Source organism: Schistocerca cancellata, chromosome 10, assembly GCF_023864275.1.
Source record: "Schistocerca cancellata isolate TAMUIC-IGC-003103 chromosome 10, iqSchCanc2.1, whole genome shotgun sequence".
In the NCBI taxonomy this organism is placed as follows: Eukaryota; Metazoa; Arthropoda; class Insecta; order Orthoptera; family Acrididae; genus Schistocerca; species Schistocerca cancellata.
In genome coordinates, this window is record NC_064635.1 from 57,621,281 (window position 1) to 57,628,637 (window position 7,357).

Consider the following 7,357-nt stretch of genomic DNA (forward strand, 5'->3'; position numbering starts at 1 on the left):
TAAGGAAAGGCAAACCTACATTTCTAGCGTTTGTGAAATTAGAGAAAGCTCTTGACAGTGTTGACTGGAATACTCTCTTTCAAATTCTGAAGGTGGCAGGGATCAAATACAGGGAGCTATTTGCACTTTGTACAGAAACCAGATGGCAGTTATAAAGAGTCGAGGGGCATGAAAGGGAAGCATTGACTGAGAAGGGAGTGAGACAGGGTTGTAGCCTATCTCAGATGTTAATTCAATCTGTATATTGAGGAAACAAAAGAAAAATTTGAAGTAGGCATTAAAATCCTTGGAAAAGAAATAAAAACTTTGAGGTTTGCCAATGACATTTTAATTGTGTCAGAGACAGCAAAAGACATGGAAGAGCAGTTGAATAGAATGGACAGTGTCTTAAAATGAGGATATAAGATGAACACCAACAAAAGCAAAAGGAGGATAATGGAATGTAGGCGAATTAAATCAGGTTATGCTGAGGGAATTAAGATTAGGAAATGAGACACTTAAAGTAGTAGATGAGTTTTGCTATTTGGGGGGCAAAATAACTGATTGTCGAAGTAGAGAGGGTATAAAATGTAGGCTGGCTATGGAAAGGAAAGCATTTCTGAAGAAGAGAAATTTGTTAACATTAAGTATAGATTTAAGTGTCAGGAAGTCTTTTCTGAAAGTATTTGTATGGAGTGTAGTCATGGATGGAAGTGAAACGTGGACGATAAATAGTTTGGACAAGAAGAGAATAGAAGCTTTCGAAATGTGGTGCTACAGAAGACTGCTGAAGATTAGATGGGTGTATCACATAACTAATGAGGAGGTACTGAATAGAATTGGGGAGTAGAGGAGTTTGTGACACGACTTGACTAGAAGAAGGGATCAGTTGGGAGGACACATTCTGAGGCATCAAGGGATCATCAATTTAGTATTGGAGGGAAGTGTGGAGGGTAAAAATCGTAGAGGGAGACCAAGGCATGACTACACTAAATGGATTTAGAAGGATATAGGTTGCAGTAGTTACTCAGAGATTAAGAGTTGCATGGAGAGCTGCATCACACCAGTCTCTGGACTGAAGACCACAACAACAACAAGTTGATGTTAGTCAGGAATGATGTGACAAAGATGCCATTATCAACACCTCTCTGAGTTTGAACGATGTATGTTAGGGGTATGGGAAGTTGTATGTTCCTTCTGCAATACTGCAGAAAGACTTGGCAAGAGTGTAGCCACCATATGTGACTGCTGGCAGCGATGGTCACAAAAATGTACAGTCGCAAGAAGACTGGGCTCTGGATGGCCGTGTGGCACCACCAAGAGGAAAGACCATCACGTTTGATGTGTGGCTCTGATGCATCATACTGGACCTGCAGCAGCAATTTGAGCAGCAAGTAGCACCATAGTGACACAACAAATTCTTAGAAATTGATTACTTCAAGGACAGCACTGAGCCAGACACCCTGTAGCATGGATTTCACTGACCCTTCACCACCCCCATTTGTGACTTTAGTGGTGTCAAGCGAGAGCTCTTTGGAGTGTGTTTGTTTGAAGGATGCCAGTTGAGGCCTGTAACCACCCTGTCTGCAAGCTATGTGCACTGGAGTTATGGTCTGGGTGAGATTTCATAAGACAGCAGGAACACTTTTGTGGCTGTCCCATGCACCTTGACTGCAGGTTTTTATGTCACTCTTGTGATTGAACCTATTGTGCTGCAATTCACAAACAGCATTCCAGAAGGTGTTTTCTGACAGAATAACACTTGCCCACATACCGCTGTTATAACCCATCGTGCTCTACAGAGTGTTGACGTGTTGCATCAGCCTCTTCAGACACCAGATCTGTTTCCAATCGAGTACATATTTGCCATCATTGGATGACAACTCAGCCATCATCCACAACCAGGATTAACTGTCCCTATAGTGACTCACCGAGTGCAGTGGGCATGGAACTCCAGCCCACAAATTGACATCTGGCACCTGTACAATGCAATGCGTGCATGTTTACATGCTAGCCTTCAACATTCTCGGGTTTACGCCTGTTATTAAAGCACCAGCATTTCACATTTGCAATGGTCTATCTCACACCTACATTAACCTGTGATCTTGTAACATTAATCACTTACATATGTTAGCTGGGAAAATGTATTCTCAAAATTTCATTACTCTACATTAATTATCTTCTGGTGTTATAAATTTTTTCTCCTAGTATAATTAGTGGTGAAGCACGTCACAGGGGAAAATATATGGTAATAGAAGCAAAAACATTCCAACATTCATGCACTCACACTATCTGATCACAAATATCCAGACAGCTCTATGTAATGTAGAATTGACCATTGACCACTAGATATGCTTTTGATAAGGTAGTGTAATGCTAATCTGTGGTTTTCCTTATTAGTATAATTTTATTTGAAATTTAATCTTTTCAATTAAATGGCCTCCAAATTGGGCAACATTCCAACATAGAGCTACTTTAAAAAGATATACAACTCTGTCTCTGCATGTTACACGTTACAGTTTACTTGTACTCTCTCGTCTGTTTATGGAGGTGTGCAACTTGTCATTCTCATACTTGGAGGCTATACTGCACTTGTCTCTGCAGTGATCTATGAATTCTTCAAAACAGCCCACAGACTGTCTTGTAAACCTATACTAGACTGTAGAATTCACTGCTCCATTTCTTCAATTGTGTCAAAGGAAGTTCCGTACAATTCACATTTGGGACGACTCTAGATGGCAAAATCTAGAAGACCGAAGTCGCATTACCGTGGAGTCCGAGGTACAGGCTGCACTCGACTTATCCTTCTGGGACCACATTAGCACATTAGACGTTGTCTTACACCAGCTGAAGAGTGTGGATGCACTCACTAGGGTGGGTGGTGCTGACAATGTGCTGGGAGGCCCAGTGGATACACTGCCGACCAAAAGAAGTGCTTTTATTCAACTTTAACGACACATTGCACCGTTGTCTCAGTGAGGCAAACACACCTCATTCTGTCGAACCCAGTCGGCGCCAGCTCACACGTGGCACCTTCTACCCACCGAGGAGAGGCGTGCTACGATGCCGACAGTGGGCCGGAGGACAGCCGGCAGCCTCTGCGGGCTCGGTGAAAGTAAGTGTCTTGCCGGAAAACTCCCCATCCCTGTGACTCGGCCCTGCACGCTTCCACCGTGGACGTGTGCAGAAAATGACTCTCTGTCCTCTGGCAGGTTTTTGATGGTGGCTGACAATGAGTGCTGGCAGCAGCTGGCTCAAACCAGATTTGAACCCATGGCTGCTGCTGGTGACGTCCCGTCATCCGGCGTGGCCCTGGCATTGCGGGTGTGCTGCCGCAGCCTGAAGTGCCTCTGTCTCAAAATTCAGACCTATTTACACGGCTCTGATGTGCATCTGTTTCACAAAAATCTGACACCCACTCGTGAGAGTCTCAGAACGATGTGGTAATGTCGACCCGTCCACTGTGGCTATTACCGCTGTGTGGCACAGTTTTCCACTGAGCACTGCTAACCTCTCTAAAACTGGGTACTGGCACAACAGTAAAATGTACTTCTGTCCCATTTTGCTCATACCAGATTCCTCAGATGTGGTCCATGGGTGAAATTTTTGCCTAATTAGATTCATACGTAATTGATAAGTTTATGTTCTTACTAACTATGGCAATACTTCTTACTGAAACTGCTAGTTTGCAGATCCGTGTGTTACTGGAGCATTTTTTCTACTGTTATCACATACTTTCACGTGTCTCAGTTTTTGCAGTTACTTGTGCTGTACCTTGTGTATATATAACAACAACATTTTATTATATTATTTATAGACAAATAAATAATAAATACCATTGGCTCACAGCTAAGTGCAAATATTTTTGTACGATTCCATTTCAGGGCTGAGGATGTCACATTAAATTGGAGCTGTCAGCTTTAATCAAATCTATGTCCTCTGTGTTAACACTACCATTCAGCTAGTGAGAGGGTTGTGACATTTGTAAAATGCATCCGATCGGCTGTTACTATTGTCAGAGCAGTGTGACTAATAAACTGTGACTACTCTTGACAGCAAAATAACTGAGTGAGTGATTGGCCAGTGCTAGTGATGAGGAAGAAACTGTTTACAAATGTGATATCACATTCCCTAACAGGTTGTGGTGCCTCACCCCTCCCCTTCTCCACCGCCTGGCCGACGACGACATCTAAACACTGTGGGAGCAACACACTTCCTGACTGCAGGGGCTCGTGAGCCTAGATGTGAACCAGTTAGACACACCACTAGCCCCATCTTCCACTGACATCACAGCACCGACACGCACGGCTCGACCGGTGTCCTCAGAGCATCGCTCAGAAGATGGAAAAGCGTGCCGCGGTCTGCAAGTAATGCTCGTTTGCACGTACGACGTAGACCTCGTGAACACTGTGTGTTAGAGGGTGTTCGTGCGAGACACACTGGCCTCGTGGTCTAGGGTGTGATGAGCTACAACTCTTGTCCACGTATGGTGTTTCTGGAGGGGGTGCTCAGTTTCTGCAGAATGTTGCTAGTCCCGTTCTTGCAACAGGAAGGTGATGTGTTGTTCTGACAGAGCAGTGCTCAACGTGCTCTGCAAGATGTGCAGCAACTTCCCTGGCCAGCACGATCTCTAGACACGTTTCCAATCAAATGTGTGGGGCACGATGTGACGACAGGTGATTTGTGTGACTCGTCAACCGACAACTCTTACAGAACTACGTGAACCGGTCGAGGAGGTGTGGCGTAACGAATTCCGGGACAGTTGTCACCGCACGTACAATCGACTGGATGCCCGAGTCGACACCTATATTGCCACCGATGGAAGCTACGACATGTGGCAATAGGGGTCTTCCGACATGGGTCGGTACCTGGTCCCTCGGAACCACTTGTGTTAATGTAATCATTTCACATACTCCGTATGCAATGTTGTAACAATAAATCTTGCGTGAACTGGAAACCTCTAAAAGGATGTACTAATTTCTTTCTGGCAGTGTATTTGTTGATTTCCAGTAGGGTCATCTACCTTATTTTCTTAATGGAGTGTAAAACTTCACTTTCTACATCATATTAAATATTTTCTGTTAGAAGATGATCAGCGAATTACCTCAGCTCTGCCTGATTGGCCAACATATATGTTTCCACAGTGCTTACATGTGATTTCATGCACAATAAGGGTTGCAGCTTCATATTTACTATTGAATAAAAATTTTTGATATGCTGTCAGTATTATAAAATGCAAGTCTGTAGCTGTGAGACTTTAACTTTTTTTGTGAGGTTATCTGAAAGTTTCCTAATAGATGAGATTGTGCACCAAGTTTTTGCAACTACTGACAAGTTTCTGTCAGACAGCGTATAGAAGTGGTGTAACTTTGTGCATTTAAAAAAATTTTTTTTTGTAGTATATTGTCACCTAGGGTAGAGCTGTATCCATTATTGCAAATGATGCATTTGATGGTCTCCACAGTTAGAGTCACAGATGCGAGCTTAGAGAGCTGTTTAGTGAATTTTGATTCCATTTGTTGCGAGTTGTCATTGCCGATTGTGGCAGTGAGTGATAAATTCTGCATAAGCAAGTGAGAGACATAGTTTGCAAGATACACATTTTCTTCAAGCAGTAAGCACGTGCCTACACATACCACAACTGTCATTTGGAATTGTCGACAGTGCAATCCCCATCTGTGCCTCGACACACACCGACTGCCACCGTTCGTGGATCGGACTGTAGTTCTGTCTGAACAGCAGATTTACATAACAGAACAGATATGAGGCAATGCAAAATTGAATGGAAAGCTGAATGTTTTTGGCTGTGAGAGGGAGCTCGCAGGGATTACATATATTTAGCTATAGTTTTTTCGTAAATGCTAAATAAGAGCCTCATTGTGCTAATACCTATATTTCTTTGTATCACCATCTGCAAGCAGTAAAAAACATTGTAAAGAGACAATTTCTCCAAATAGAAATACTGTAAGTGAAATGACAAACCTACAGCTATAACTATCTCCTCAAGAGCTGAAACGCTGCTGGTGCAGGAAGAGTTTATATTATTTACTTGTTGCCAAACTTGCCATTTTATACAGAAAACAGAATGGTTTTTGTTAGTGCAGTTCTTGACCATTATAATTAGAAAATAAATAAAGGTAATATGACCTTAAAAATAATGAGTAAAATACAAACTCCACACTGGTATAATAATAATATAAGGAAAGGGATAGAAAATTCTACTCCCCATAAAGATGACACATTGAATTACAGACCAGTACAATAAGACTGCTAAACATTTAGCTTTCAGGCAAAGCCTCTTTCAGAAATGGAAACAAAAAAGGCGCACGCGCGCGCGCACACACACACACACGCACACACACACACACGCACACATACACACACACACGCACACATACACACACAAACACACACACACACACACACACACACACACATATTCGTTCACACAAGCAAGCACACCTCGTGCAAACATGACCTCCATTCCAGCAGCTCAGACTGGACTGCAACTGGAATGTGAGTGAAAGAAGTGGACAGGGAAGGGGGAGAGATAGCAGGTGGGGAGGAAGGGGGGGAGAGTACTATCTAGTGGCATGTATAGGGATTAGGAGGAGGCACAGCAAGACTGCCAGCAGGCACAGTGTTGGGAGACTGTGGGGCAGGGAGGAGGGGGAGAAGAAACAGAAAAGGAGAGAAGCAGGCAGTGGGAAAGATGAGTGGTGGGCAGAGGGTGGAACACAACGAGAGTGGGGATGTGAATAGGGAGGACGTGATAGAGAAACAGTTAGGTGGGTGATGTGTGGACAGGAGGTTACTGTAGGTTGCGGCCGGGGTAACTTTGGGAATGAAGAATGTGCTGTAAGGATAACTCCGATCTGCACAGTCCAGAATAGCTTGTCACGGAGGGGAGGATACAGATGGCCTGGGTTGTGAAGCATCCATTGAAATCGAGTGCATTACGTTCAGCTGCACGTTGTGCCACAGGGCGTTCTACTTTGCTCCTGGTCACAGTCTGGTGGTGACCGTTCATCCTGGTGGACAGGTGGTGGGTAGTCGTGCCAATAGAAAACGCTGTGCAGTGATTACAGCAGAGCTGGTAATGACACGACTGCTTTTGCAGTGGTCTGGCCTCTGATGGGGTAGTATAAGCCTGTGACAGGACTAGAGTAGGAAGGTGCTTGAAGACTGGATCGGGCAGGTCTCGCACCTGGGTCTTCCGCAGGAATATGGGAAGGGACTGGAACTGGGACATTGTGGGGGTTGGGTGAATGACAGAATACCACTTAGGTAGGGGTGCGCAGGATTCCAGAAGTCCAACATAACCTCCAATCTGTGCTTAAAGGCCGACGTGCCCCCACCCCCGAATTACCTCAACCCT